Source organism: Equus przewalskii, chromosome X (genome assembly GCF_037783145.1).
Source record: "Equus przewalskii isolate Varuska chromosome X, EquPr2, whole genome shotgun sequence".
Taxonomy (NCBI): Eukaryota; Metazoa; Chordata; class Mammalia; order Perissodactyla; family Equidae; genus Equus; species Equus przewalskii.
This window is the reverse complement of record NC_091863.1, coordinates 44,444,799-44,460,234: the sequence shown is the minus strand read 5'-3', so window position 1 is coordinate 44,460,234 and position 15,436 is coordinate 44,444,799. Positions and strand designations below refer to the sequence as shown.

At 37.0% G+C, this 15,436-nt stretch overlaps 1 pseudogene; it reads right to left on the bottom strand.

Annotated features, from left to right (window-relative positions):
• Window positions 1-4,755: 4,755 nt before the first annotated feature.
• Window positions 4,756-8,901, bottom strand: LOC103541738 (PR domain zinc finger protein 5 pseudogene; annotated as a pseudogene).
• Between the last annotated feature and the right edge of the window lie 6,535 nt (window positions 8,902-15,436).

Genomic DNA, 15,436 nt, shown 5'->3' with positions numbered 1-15,436 from the left:
TTACCCCATTCACCTCTGGTAACCACCAATCTGTCTTCTGTATCTATGTGTGTGTTTTGTTTACTCATTTATTTTGTTTTTTCCACATATGAGTGAAATCAAACAGTATTCTTCTTCTCCATCAGACTTGTTTCACTTAGCTTAATACCCTTGAAATCAATTCATGTTGTCACAAATGACAAGATTTAATCTTTTTATAGCTGACTAGTATTCCCTTGTATGTATATGTACCACATCTTTATTCATTCATCCATCAAAGGGCACTTAGGTTGCTGCCATATCTTGGCTTTTGTAAATATTGCTGCAATGAACGTAGGGGTGCACATATCTTTCTGAAAGGGTGTTTTTGTGTAATTTGTTTTGTATACTTGGGATACTTTTTCTTGCCTTAGTAGACATGGTATTCCAAAAGATGCTGCTACAGCCAATGTCAAAGAGTTTACTGCCTATGTTTTCTTCTAGGAGCTTCATGATTTCAGGTCTTACAGTCGTCTTTAATCTATCTTGAGTCAGTTTTTGTGTATGGTGCAAGATAATCATCTACCTTCATTCTTTTGCATATGGCTGTCCAGTTTTCCCAACACTATTTGTTGAGGAGAGTTTCCTGTCTCCGTTTTATGTTCTTGGCTCCTTAGTTGAAGACTAACTGTCTATAGATGTGTGGATTTATTTTAGGGCTTTGAATTCTGTTCCATTGATCTGTGTGTCTATTTTTGTGCCCATACTTTGCTTTTTTGATTAGTATAGTTTTGCAGTATATTTTGAAGTCAAGGATTGTTATGCCTCCAGCTTTGTTTTTGTTTTCTCTGAATTTCTTTGGCTATTTGAGGTCTTTCTTTTTTCCTATAAATTTTAGGATTCTTTGTTCTATTTCTGTGAAGAATTTCATTGGGATTCTGATTGGGATTGCATTGAATCTGTAGATTGCTTTAGGTAATATGAACATTTTAACTATGTTTATTCTTCAATCCATGAGCAAGGAATATCTTTACTTTTCTTTATATCTTCTTTGATTTCTTTCAATAATGTCTTACAGTTTTCAGTGTACAAATTTTTCACCTCTTTGGTTAAATTTATTCCTAGATATTTTATTCTTTTAGTTGCGATTGAAAATGTGATTGTATTCTTTACTTCTCTTTCTCCTAGTTCACTATTATTGTATAGAAATGTAACTGTTTTTTGTAAGTTGATTTTGTACCCTGCAACTTTGATGTAGTTGTTGATTATTTCCAATAGTTTTCAGATGGCTCCTTTAGAGTTTTCTCTATATAGAAACATCATGTTATCTGCAAACGGTGAGAGTTTCATTTCTTACTTTCCAACTTGGATTCATTTTATCTATTTTTCTTGCCTAATTGCTCTGGCCAAAACCTCCAGTACTATGTTGAATAGGAGTGGTGAGGGGAGCACCCTTGTCTTGTTCATGTTCTCAGATGGATGGCTTTCAGTTTTTCACTATTAAGTACAATGTTGGCTGTGGGTCTTTCATATATGGCCTGTATTATGTTCAGGCATTTTCCTTCTATACCTATTTTATAGAGATTTTATCATAAATGGATGTTGGATCTTGTCAAATGCTTTCTCGGCATCTATTGAGATGATCATGTGAATTTTATTCCTCGTTCTCTTAATGTGGTGGATCACGTTGATTGATTTGAAGATGTTGAACCATCCCTGCATCCCTGGAATAAATCTGACTTGATCATGATGTATGATCCTTTTATTCTGTATTGTGTATTGCTGTATTCTATTTGCCAGTATTTTGTTCCGGATTTTTGCATCTATGTTCATCAGTGATATTGGCCTGTAATTTTCCTTCTTTGTGTTATCCTTGTCTGGTTTTAGGATCAGGATGATGTTGGCCTCATAGAATGGGTTAGGAAGCATTCTGTCCTCTTCAATTTTTTGGAATAGTTTGAGAAGGATAGGTATTAAATCTTCTTTGAATATTTTGTAGAGTTCTCCTGAGAAGTCATCTGGTACTGGACTTCTGTTTTTAGGGAGGTTTTGATTCTTGTTTTAATCTCTCTCTTTCTTTGTGATTGGTCTATTCAGATTCTCTATTTCTTCTTGATTCAGTTTTGGGAGGTTGTATGAGTCTAAGAATTTATCCATTTCTTCTAGATTATCCAATTTGTTGGCATACAGTTTTCCATAGGATTCTCTTATACTCCTTTGTATTTCTGTGGTATCCACTGTAATCCCTCCTCTTTCATTTCTAATTTTATTTACTTGAGCCTTCTCTCTTTTTTTCTTGGTGAGTCTGGCTAAGCATTTCTCAATTTTCTTTTCTTCTCAAAGAATCAGCTCTTAGTTTCATTGATCCTTTCTACTGCTTTTTTAGTCTCTATTTATTTCTGCTCTAATTTTTATTATTTCCCTCCTTCTGCTGATTTGGGCCTTTGATTGTTCTTCTTTTTCTATTTCTGTTAGGTGTAGTTTAATATTGTTATTTGAGATTTTTCTTTTTTGTTGTGGTGGGCCTGTATTGCTATGAATTTCCCTCTTAGAACTGCTTTTGCTTTGTCCCATAAGACTTGGTATGTTGTATTTTCATTTTAATTTGTCTCCAGGTATTTTTTAATTTCTTCTTTGATTTCTTCATTGGTACAATGATTGTTCAGTAGCATGTTGTTTAGTCTCCACATGTTTGTGACTCTCCCAGCTTTTTTCTTATAGTTGGTTTCTAGTTTCATAGCATTGTGATCAGGAAAACTGCTTAATATAATTTCAATCTTCTTAAATGTATTCAGGTTTGCCTTGTTTCCTAACATATGGTCTATCTTTGAGAATGTTCCATGTGCACTTGAGAAGAATGGGTACTCTGCTGTTTTGGGATGGAATCCTCTAAATATATCTATTAAGTCCATCTGATAAGTGTTTCATTTAAATCCACTATTTCCTTCTTGACTTTCTGTCCAGATGATCTATCCCTTGATGTTAGTGGGATGTTGAGGTCTCCCCTGTTATTATGTTGCTGTTAATTTCTCCCTTTAGGCCTGTTAATATTTGTTTTATATACTTTGATGCTCCTGTGTTAGGTGCATGTATATTCATAAGTGCTATGTCCTCTTTGTGGAAAGTCACTTTTATCATTATATGCTGCCCCTCTTTGTCTTTCATTATCATTTTTATCTTCCAGTCTGCTTTGTCTATTATAAGTATAGCAACACTTGTTTTCTCTTGTTTTCCATTTGCTTGGAGTATTGTCTTCCATGCCTTCACTCTGAGCCTATGTTTGTCTTTAGAGATGAGATGTCTTTCCTGGAGGCAGTGTATTGTTGGGTCTTATTTTTTTCTCTATTTTTATAAAATAAAGTCTATAATTTCAGATACAAAATGCTACATATAACCACACTTAGATATCTTCTAAATTATAATCTGGGGATTTATATTTTTTAAAGTTATCTCTGGTAAGTTTCAAATTTAGTATTTTTACAGAGTTTAAATATCTATATTGAATCTTCATGTTTCTTTAAAAAACTAGAACTGTGCATGAATATAATCTTAAAACTAGATTCCTCACTTGAAAGAACTGTGTCTTCAGATAACCTTTCTCCTTAAATCACTAGAACAAATAAATTCCTTAAAATTATACTTGCTCTCTTTTGAGTGGGCTCCACGTACAGAAGTTCATGATTTGGGCTTCATTCTAATTTCTTTCTGGTTTTTGGATTCCTCTATGCTCTTTTGACATCGCCTTTACATTTTATCATATCTTCTCCCCAAACAAGCTGTTCATTGTATGTTGCTCTCCATTATTTTACTGAAATAGAACCTAAAGGAAGAAATTATGCTGCTTGCTTCAATTTCCCTTAAGCTTCAGTGATAATTTCAATCATGACAATTGCCAAGTTTACTTTTTTTTATTCTGGATTCCTAATTATATACGATGATTGAGGGTAATTTAAAAGTGTTTCAGAATCACCTACTGCCACGATTCTGGAAAATGGCTTTTGCAAAACAGAATGTTAATGGTCTGAGGACTCTATTACATCTGCACTAACATGTTCTGTGCACTTTCATGGACCGAGAGGGGAAATAGCTAGGCTCCTCATAGCGAATGTCGTAATACCACTATTCTGCTGCCGCTCTGTCAGTCAGCAAATATTGAGAGCCTGTTCTGGTTCCATTTTTATTTGTATACATTCGTATATTGTTAATTCCTAAAGACAACTAGCGTAAACTCAGGAACACCAGCTTGATGAATATTTAAGTGTTATGGCCATATTTATGTAGATTTTATAAAAGTATTCCAGATCATGAATATCTGCATCTGAATGATGACAGGAAATAATGTTTCCTAAGAATTGCCTAAAATGAGCAATATTTCAATAGATGCTTTAGTTCTTAAATATCTCTTTACTTTAAACTGACTTGCTGTAGGGAGCTACTAAATAAGATCAACTTTTGGTCTGTTTCCCCGAATAGCAGTTTTATCCTGTTATGCTAAAAACTTTGAAAACTCTTGCTCTTATCCTTATCTGCAATGAAATAGTTGGATATCTTGATTTCTTTCTGGCTAAATTAGTAATAACCAGTTGCAATAACCAGCATGTGCACATGTGTGCACACGCACACACACATGCAAAGATAACAATAAAATAAAAAGGGCTAATATGGAGTATGTTAATAAACTTCTTTACAGAGAGCCACGATTCCTGTTTCCATTTTCATAAGACAGAGCACAACTAGTATTTGACAAGGCTACCAAGTTATATTTTTTTCCATTTGTACCATTTCTTGGTAAGAGTAGGCTTGTTTTCTTCTTTTGCATATGCACCTACAGACTCTAAAGGTAGGCAAGTAAGAACTGCGAGACCAGTGAATTGCTTTTGGCTACTTCTGCTATGCTAATCAGGTGCAAGAATATGGGTTTCATATTAGGAGCCCTTCTGAATGGTTTGATTCCTTTACAGCTCCCATTAGCTGTCAGCTTCGCCATGGATATTGTCCATGTGCACTTTGAGGTAGTCATTCCTTGTAAACTTCTTATGGCAAAACTGGCATTCTGCCAGTGGACAATTGGGATTATGAGTCATCTTGTGTCGGATCAGCATTTTCTTCAAGCTAAAAGCCAAGTCACAAATATCATATTGGAAAGGCTTTTCTCTGGTGTGAGTCCTCTTGTGCTCATCCAGGCCTCGCTTCTGGCTGAAGGCCCTGCTGCACTCTGAGCACTTGTATGGCTTCTCCCTGGTGTGAGTATGAATGTGCATCTTCAGTCCGTCATTTCTACTGAATCCTTTTTCACAGTAAGGGCATTGATAGGGACGCTCACCTGTGTGGCTACGGATATGAACTCTCAGGGTCCCACTGCTGACAAATTTCTGGCCACAATCCGATTTTCTCCTTTTCTCCTGTATGTGTTCTCTTATGACGTCTAAGCATGGAAGGTGTAACAAACGCCTTATTGCACAGCTCACATCTGTATTTCTTGTGTCTTTCATGGACTACCTGGACATGAACATTCAACGTATCCTTCCTTTTAAAGGTAGCATCACAGTGATGACACTTGAAAGTTCTCTCACTGTTATGTACGAGCAGGTGTCTCTGCAGAGAAAATGGGGTCCGGAACAGAGCCTTACACTCCTCAGAAGAGTGGAATGGTCTCTCTTCAGAGTGGGTCTTCTTGTGATTCTTGTAAACATTTCTGTGGGCAAATCCCTTTCCACAAAGCTTGCATTTGTAAGGTTTATCTTCACTGTATATTATTTTGTGGGCACCCACTTGATCAAGCCTCTTGAAAGATTTATTACAAATCTCACAATTATAGGGTCGTTTTTCTGAGTGGGTGATCATATGACGTTTTAGCTGATTAGCTGAAATAAATTTCTTCATACATTCTTGATAATCAAATATCTCATGAATCTTTCTATGTTCCTGTAGGCTTGATGCTGAGGAACACTTTTTATTGCACACTGAACATATGAGCTTTTTCTTAGGATCTCCAGTATGGACGTTTTCCTGGTGTCTTCTCAGGGCATCCTTGCTCTTCAGCCTCTTTCCACAACTGTTGGCCTTGCACACAAACCTGGCATCACCCCGGCAAGTCTCCTGATGCTGCTCAAAATGTCTTTGCAAAGCCTGCTTAACTGGAAATTTCTTCCCACAGTTCTTGCACTTAAATTTTTTCTCCTCTGTGGGTTTCTGGTGCAATGTCTAAAGATGCTCAGCAAGAATTTCCTCACTGGTAAAACTCGATTCACACTGGGGACAGGCATAGTCCTCTTTACAGCCAAAATGATCTTTTCTGCCAGCTGTTGACTGTCCTTTAGAATGTTTAACTTCCCCTTCTTTGATCATTGTCATAATTTGCTGTTCTTCCTCGTCAGCCTCCATGTCGCTGTCCAGGTAGCCAATCAGAAGCTCTGTATCTGTTTCTATATCTTCAATTGCCAAATACAAATGTTTTCTCCTCTTGAATGGCAGCCAAGTTCTTCTGCTCCTGAGATGGTGCCTCGTGAACGAAGCAAAGCCAGTTGGAGTGTTGCGGGTTGGTAGCATCCAAAATGTACAGAACTTCTCCCTTACTCCCACGAACCTCCCACATCAACCTGTAATCCATATTTTCATCCAAATCTTCAGGCATTCTCTTCTCTCCAGCAAACAGTCCAAACTTTTCAGCCTGTGCATCCCCAGAGCCAAGCACAGTGCCTGCCACGTATGAATGATGAAATGACTGAAAGTCATCGGGGAAGAAAAACCAAGAGCCTGCAATAAACCTTTGTCACTCTGGGGGCCCTGTAGAGCCCCATGCCGTCCTGCACGCGGGACGACTTTAGGGAGAACTTGTCCGGCACGTACATGCCCAGCATCCTCCCGGCGCGGCAGCCGCCGCCTCGCTCAACACCAGTGCGCAGCGCCCGGACGCGGCGCTTCCACATGGGCGTGCGGGTGGCAGGAGCGGCCGGCGGCCCGGAGGAAGTGGAGGTCTCCTCCCAGAATCCCCACCTCCCCGCGGATTCCAGGATCCCGCGTGGCTCAGCCCCTCCTTGGCCCGGCTCCAGCCGGCCACAGCCGCCCAGGCCACTGCTGCCATTGCTGCGCGGGGCCTGGGTCTTGTTTTTTAAGCCATCCAGCAACTCTGTGTCTTTTGATTGGAAAATTAAATCTATCTACATTTCGAATGATTATTGATATGTGAGAGTTTAATACTGCCATTTTATTCCTTGTTTTCTGGTTGTTCTGTATTTCCTCTGTTCTCTTCCCTTGTATTTCTGACTGCCATTTCATTTTGACGGTTTTCTGAGAAAGTTTCCTCAGTTTTGTCTTTTTTTATGAATTGTGGCTCTGCTCAGTTTTTTTATTTAGTGGTTACCGTGAAGTTTGTTTAAATGATCTCGTAAATGAGATAGTCTGTTTTCTGACAGGCTCTTATCTCCATTAGCTTAAGCAGGTTCCAACCCTCTCCCTTCTGAGTTATTGTTGTTACAAATTATTCTGTCTTGTGTTGTCAGTTTGTGACTAAGTTGAAGTGTTTATAGTTACTTTTGATGCTTTCCTTCACTTTATCTTTTAAGTTATAATTGAGTGCTTGCTTCCATGTTCTGAAAGAGAGCTGTAGTTTTCTGATTTTGTCTATTTATCTCCTTGCTCATAGCTTTGTAGACCTTTGTCTTTTTGTTTCAGTTGTGAGGTCATCCTTAATCATTTCCTGTATGGGAGATCTAGTGGCCATGAACTCCCTCAGTTTTCGTTTATCTGGGAAAGCTTTTATCTCTCCATTGTATCTGAAGGACAGTTTCACTGGATAGAGTATTCTTGGCTGAAAGTTTTTGTCTTACTGTATTTTGAATATATCATTCCATTCTCTCCTAGCCTTTAAGGTTTCTGCTGAGGAAGCCACTGAAAGTCTGATAAGGTCTCCTTTGCAGGATATTTTCTTCTGCCTTGATGCCCTTAATATTTTTCTTTATCATTGACTTTTGCCAGGTTTAATATTATATGCCTTGGACAATGTCTTTTAGCATTAATGTAATTAGAGTTCTATTGACTTCATGTATTTGTAAGTACAGTCCCTTCCCCAGGTTTGGGAAATTCTTGGCTACTATTTCTTTGAACAAGCTCTATGCTCCTTTACCCCTCTCTTCTCCCTCTTGAATACCTATAATCCTTATGTTGCTTTTCCTAATTGGGTCAGATATTTCTCAAAGAATTCCTTCATGTTTTAAAAATCTTAGGTCTCTCTCCTCCTCCACTTGAAGCAATTCTATATTTCTACCCTTTAAAACAATAATTCTTTCCTCCATAACATCAGCTTTATTTTTTTTAAGGATGGTAAATTAGTTTTGATTTCATTCATTGTGCTCTTCATATCCAGAATTTCTGCCTGTTTTTTTTACAGTTTTAATCTCTTTGGTGACGTATTCCTTCTTATTAGTTTTATTCCATTGTTCTGTCTTTCTGAGTTTTGTAATTCATTGAGTTTTTTATGACAGCTATTTTGAATTCTCTGTCATGTAGGTTGTAAATTTCTGTGACTTCAGGGGTGGTTTCTGGAGAATTGTCATTTTCCCTCTGTTGTGAATTGTTGCTGTTGTTTCTCATAGTGTTTGATGAACTAATCTTTTGCCAGGGCATTTGTGGTAGTATCAGTTTGCAGACTTTACCTACTACTTCTGGGGGGAAGCGGGAGATGTGTTTCTGATCTTACCCCACCTGCTGGAAGTTGTGGGGTATCATGGGTGCTAGCACCAGCCAGGAAATCATTTCCCTGTGCATGTAGATCTGCTGCTGACTCTTCTTACAGTGGCACCCAGCCACTGTGGTGTGTGGTGTTTCCTCATGGGGTCTCAGCCTAGGCCACTCTTTGGGACCACTGTGGCACTGTGGGCTCTCCCACCAAACAGGAAAGCAATCACTCGTGGGCTCAGGACAGCTGTCACCTGTTCCCACCATTGCCCTGAGGCAGGTTCCCACCCTTGAGGCCACAGTGGTACTATGGGTGTTCACACCAGCCAAGAGAGCAGTCACATGCATGCGCAGGGCTGCTGGGTGGAAGGGAAGTGTTCACCTATCTCTACCACCTCCCTGGGGGCAGTCCTTCCACATTCAGAGGTATAGCTGTGTGGGCATCTTAGGTATACTGTTGTGCTGTGTGGTATCCTCTGTTAATGAATGAATGTCCATTTAGTTGTAGTTCAAAGGGGGAGAGAGAAAGGGAATGGCTCACTCCACCATGTTACTGACATCACTCCTATTTCTTTATTTTTAATAATAGCAATTGAGGAGGAGTGACATGATGTCTCTGTGGTTTTGAATTGCATTTTCCTAATAATTAGTGATGTTGAACATATTTTCATGTGCCTGTTGGCCATCCATATGTCTTCTTCAGAAAAATTTCTATTCGGACTCTCCATCCGTTTTGTAATCAAATTGTTTGTGGATTTGCTATTGACTTGAATGTCTTCTTTATATATTTTGCATGTTAACTCTTTATCAAATATACGGTTTGAAATATCTTCTTCCATTCAGGAGGTTGCCTTTTCATTTTGTTGATGGTTACCTTTGCTGTGCCTAAGCTTTTTGGTTTGATGTAGTCCCATTTGTTTATAGTTGCTTTTGTTTCCCTTGCCTGGAGACACATATCCAAAGAGATATTGCTAACAATGAATCCAAAGAGTGTACTGCCCAGGTTTTCTTCTAGGAGTTTTATGGTTTCAGGTCTTGCATTCAATCTTTAATCCATTTTGAGTTAATTTTTGTGTATGGTGTAATACAGTGGTCTACTTTCATTCTCTTGCATGAGGCTGTCCAGTGTCCCCAACACTATTTACTGAAGAGATTTTCTTTTCTCCATTGTGTGTTCTTGGTTCCTTTGTCATAAATAAGTTGTCCATATATGTCTCGGTTTATTTCTAGGCTCTCAATTCTGTTCCATTGATTTGTGTGTGTTTTTCTGCTAATACCATGCTGTTTTGACTGCAGTGGCTTTGTAGCATAATTTGAAATGCAGGAGTGTGATTCCTCCAGCTTTGTTCTTTTTCCTCAGGATTGCCTTCACTATTTGGATTCTTTTGTGGTTCCATAGAAATTTTAGGACTTTATGTTCTATTTCTGTGAAAAATGTCATTGGGATTTTGGTAGAATTGCATTGAATCTGCAGATTGCTTTAGTTAATATGGACATTTTAACAATGTTAATTCTTCCATTCCCTGAGTATGCAATATCTTTATATTTTTTTTGCTTTCTTCAATTTCTCTCAAGAATGTCTTATAGATTTCAGTGTACAAGCCTTTCACCTCATTGCTTAAATTTATTCCTAAGTATTTTATTCTTTTTGTTGTGGTTATAATTGGAAACGGAACTTAATTTTCTTTTTCTGCTGGTTAATTGCTATTGTCTAGAAATGCAGCAGACTTTTATATATTTATTTCATACCCTGAAACTTTACTGTATTAATTTAATATTTCTCTTGTATTTCATGAAGTCGTTAGGGTTTTATTTTTGCAAAATCATATCCTCTGCAAATAGTTACAATGCTACTTCTTTCATTTCAATTTTGGATGCCTTATATTTCTCTTTCTTGGCTAATTGCCCTGACAAGGACTTCCATTACTATGTTGAAAAAGAGTGGCAAGAGTGGACATATTTGTCTCATTCCTGATGTTAGAAGGATAGATTTCAGTTTTTGATCATTGAGTGTAATGTTAGCTGCACATTTGTCCCTTATTATGTTAACGTATTTTCCTTCTATACCCATTTTATTGAGAATTTTTTCATACATGAATGTTGAATCTTGTTAAATGCTTTTTCTGCATCTATTGAGATGATCATATAATTTTATCACTCCTTTGTTAATTTACTGTATCCTGTTGATTTATTTGTGGATACTGAACCATACCTGAATCCCTGGAATGAATCCCACCTGATCATGGTGTATGATCCTTTTAATGTACTATTGTATTATATTTGCTAATATGTTTTTTGAGGATTATTGCATCTATATTCATCATAGAAATTAGCCTGTACTTTTCTTTTTGTGTTTTGTTCTCTGGTTTTAGAACCAGGGAGATGTTGGCCTCATAAAATGAGTTACAAAGTATTCACATCTCCTCAAATTTTTGGAAGAGTTTAAGAAGGATATGTGCTAAGTATTTGAATGGTTGGTAGAATTCACCAGTGAAGCTATTTGGTCCTGGACTTCTGCTTTTTGGAAGGTTTTTTATTACTGTTTCAATCTCCTTACTAAAAATTAGTCTATTCATATTTTCTATTTCTTCATACTTCAGTCTTGGAAGGTTATATGAGTCTAAGAATTTATCCATTGCCTTTAGGTTGTCCAATTTGTTGTCATTTAGGTGTTCATAGTAGCCTCTTATAATCCTTTGTGTTTCTGTGGCATCCATTGTAACTTCTCCTCTTTCATTTCTGATTTTATTTATTTTAGCCTTATTTTTTTCCTAGTGAGTCTAGCTAAGGGTTTGTCAATTTTATCTTTTCAAAGAGCCAGTTCCTTTTTTCGCTGATTTTTTTTTTTTTTTTTGGTGAGGAAGATTAGCCCTGTGCTAACATCTGTTGCCAATCTTCCTCTTTTTGCTTGAGGAAGATTGTCACTGAGGTAACATCTGTGCCAATCTTCCTCTATTTTGTATGTGGGATGCTGCCACAGCATGGCTTGATGAGCAGTGTGTAGGTCTATGCCTGGGCTCTGAACCCATGAACCCTGGCCTGCTGAAGTGGAGCATGAGAACTTAACCACTATGCCACTGGCCCAGTTCCTCACTGATTTTTTTTTTTTTTAGATTTTTTAATTTTTTTCCTTTTTCTCCCCGAAGCCCCCCAGTACATAGTTGTATATTCTTTGTTGTAGTACCTTCTAGTTGTGGCATGTGGGATGCCACCTCAGTGTGGTTTGATGAGCAGTGCCATGTCTGCGCCCAGGATTCAAACCAACGAAACACTGGGCCGCCTGCAGCAGAGCACGCAAACTTAACCACTTGGCCACGGGGCTAGCCTCCTTCACTGATCTTTTTAATTGTATTCTTACTCTATTTCATTTATTTCCACTCTGATTTTTTATTATTTCCTTACATCTATTGACTTTGGTCTTCATTTGTTCTTCTTTTTATAGTTCCTTTAGGTGTAAGATTAGATTGTTGGAGATTTTTCTTGTTTCTTGATATGCCCTGCTATAAAATTCTCTCTTAGTAACAATTTTGCAACATCTCATAGATTTTGGTATGTCCAATTTTAATTTCTTGCCTTTATTGTCTTCATTTAATTTTTCAGGTTTTTTTTGTTTCTTGTGGTTTTCTGCCTTTTAAAATGTTATTGTGTTATTATTTTATTGAGATAATAGTGGCTTATAACATTGTGTTAATGACAGGTGTATATTATTATATTTCAGTTTCTGTGTAGACTGCATATGTTCACCACCAATAATCTAGTTTTTTTCCATCACCATACATATGTGCCCCTTTATCCCTTTCACCTCCCCCATATCTCCTTCTCTACTGGTAACCACGAGTCTGTTCTCCTTATCTATGCGTTTATCTTCCACATATGAGTGAAATCACATGGTATTTGTCTTCCTCTGTCTGACTTATTTTGCTTAACATAAGTTCCTCAAGGTCCATCATGTTGTCACAAATGGCACAATTTTGTCTTTTTTATGACTCAGTAGTATTCCATTGTATATGTATACCACATCTTTATCCATTCATCTGTTGATGAGCACTTGTGTTTCTTCCAATTCTTAGCTATTGTTAATAATGCTGCAATGAACATAGGGATGCATAAATCTCTTTGAATTCTTGATTTCATGTTCTGTGTATAAATACCCAGTAGTGGGATAACTGGATAATATGGTAGTTCTATTTTTAATTTTTTGAGAACTCTCCATACTGTATTCCATGGTGGCTGCACCAGTTTGCATTCCCACCAGCATCAGGGTTCCCTTATCTCCACATCCTCTCCAAGAATTGTTATTTCTTGTCTTGGTAATTATAGCCATTCTATCAGGTGTGAGGTGATATCTCATTGTAGTTTTGATTTGCATTTCCCTAATAATTAATGATGGTGAACATCTTTGCATCTGCCTGTTGGCCATCTGTAAATCTTCTTTGGAAAAATGTCTGTTGATATCCCCAGCCCATTTTTTTGTTGGTTTTTTTGGGGGATTTTGTTGTTGAGATGTAGGAGTTCTTAATATATTTTGGAATTTAATCTCTTGTTAGATATACAATTTGCATAGATTTTATCCCAGTGGATAGGTGGTCTTTTCATTTTGTAGATGCTTTTCTTTGCTGTGCAGAAGTTTTTAGTCTGATGTAGTACCTTTATTTTTTCTTTTGTTTCCCTTGCCTGGGTAGATATAGCATTTGAAAAGATACTGTTAAGACATGTTAGAGTACACCACTCATATTTTCTCCTGGGAGTTTTATGGTTTCAGGTCTTACAGTCAAATCTTTAATAAATTTTGAGTTAATTTTTGTGTATGTTGCAAGATAGTTGTCTGCTTTCCTTCTTTTTGCACGTGGCTGTCCAGTTTTCCCAACACCATTTATTGAAGAGACTTTCCTTCCTGCATTGTATGTTCTTGGCTCCTTTGTTCAAGATTAGGTGTCCATAGATGTGTGGTTTTATTTCTTAGCTTTGAATTCTGTTCCACTGTTCTGTGTGTCTGTTTTTGTGCCAGTACTATGCTATTTTGATTACTATAGCTCTGCAGTATATTTTAAAGTCAGGGAGTTTGATACCTCTATCTTTCTTCTTCTTTCTCAGGATTGCTTTGGCTATTTTGGGCCTTTTGTTGTTCTATATAAATTGTAGGCTTCTTCTAGTCTCATGAAGAACATCATTGGGATTCTAATTGACATTGCATTGAATCTGTAGATTGCTTTAGGTAATATGAACATTTTAACTATGTTTATCCTTCCAGTCCACGAACATAGAATATCTTTCCATTTCTTTATGTCTTCAATGTCTTATAGTTTTCAGTGTGTATGTCTTTCACCTCTTCACTTAAATTTATTCCTAGGTATTTTATTCTTTTTGTTGAGATTGTAAATGCTATTGTATTCATGAGATCTCTTCCTGCTAGTTCATTATTAGTGTGTAGAAATGATTCCTGCTAGTTCATTATTAGTGTATAGAAATGATTTTTGTATGTTGACTTTGTATCCTGCAACTTTGCTGTATTTATTATTTCTAAAATTTTTGGTGGATTCTTTATGGTTTTCTCTATATAGAATCTTGTCAGCTGCAAATAGTGAGAGTTTTACTTCTTTCCAATTTGAATCCTTTTAATTTCTTTTCCTTGCCTAATTGCTCTGTCTAAAATTTACAGAACCATGTTGAAATAAGATTGGTGAGAGTGGGCATCCTTTTCTTGTTCCTGTTCTCAGAAGAATGACTTTCAGTTTTTCACTATTGAGTGTGATGTTGGCTGTGGACTTGTCAATATATGGCCTTTATTCTATATCCATTTTATTGAGAATTTTTATCAAAAATGGATGTTGGACCTTGTCAAATGCTTTCTCTACATCTATTGAGTAGATCATATGATTTATTTATTGGTGAGGAACATGGCCCTGGGCTGACATCCATTTTCAATCTCCCTCTTTTTGATTGAGGAAGATTGTTACTGAGCTAAAATCTGTGCCAATCTTCCTCTATTTTGCATGTGGGATGCTGTCACAGCATGGCTGGATGAGTGTTGTGTAGGTTCACATCTGTGATCTGAACCCACAAACCCCAGGCCACCTAAGCAGAACACACAAACTTAACCACTATGCCATCAGACTGGCCCCAATCATGTGATTTTTATTCTTCATTTAGTTTATTTGGTGTATCACATTGATTGATTTGCAGATGTTCAAATATCCATGCATCAGTGGAATAGATCCCAGTTCATCATGGTGTATGATCCTTTGGCCTGTAATTTTCTTTTTTGTGTTTTCCTTGTCTGATTCTGGTATCAGGTCAATGTTAGCCTCGTAAAATGAGTTAAGAAGTGTCCTGCCCTCTTCAATTTTTCAGAATAATTTGAGAAGGATAAGAATTAAATCTTTGTTGAATGTTTGGTAGAATTCACCAGAGAAATTGTCTGGTCCTGGATTTTTGTTTTGGGGGAGGTTTTTGACTAGTGTTTCAATCTCTTCGTTAGTGATTGATCTATTCAGATTGACTATTTCTTCCTGATTCAGTTTTGGGAAGTTGTATGATTCTAAGAATTTATCTATTTATTCTAGGTTATCAAGTTTGTTGACATATAGCTTTTCATTGTGTTCTCTTATTATAATCTTTGTATTTCTGTGGTGTCCATTGTAATTGCTCCTCTTTCATTTCTGATTTTATTTGTTTGAGTCTTCTCTCTTTTGTTCTTAGTGAGTTTGGCTAAGTGTTTGTCAACTTTGGTTATCTTCTCCAACAACCAACTCTTAGTTTCATTGATCCTTTCTAATTTTTTTAGTCTCTATTTTGTTTATTC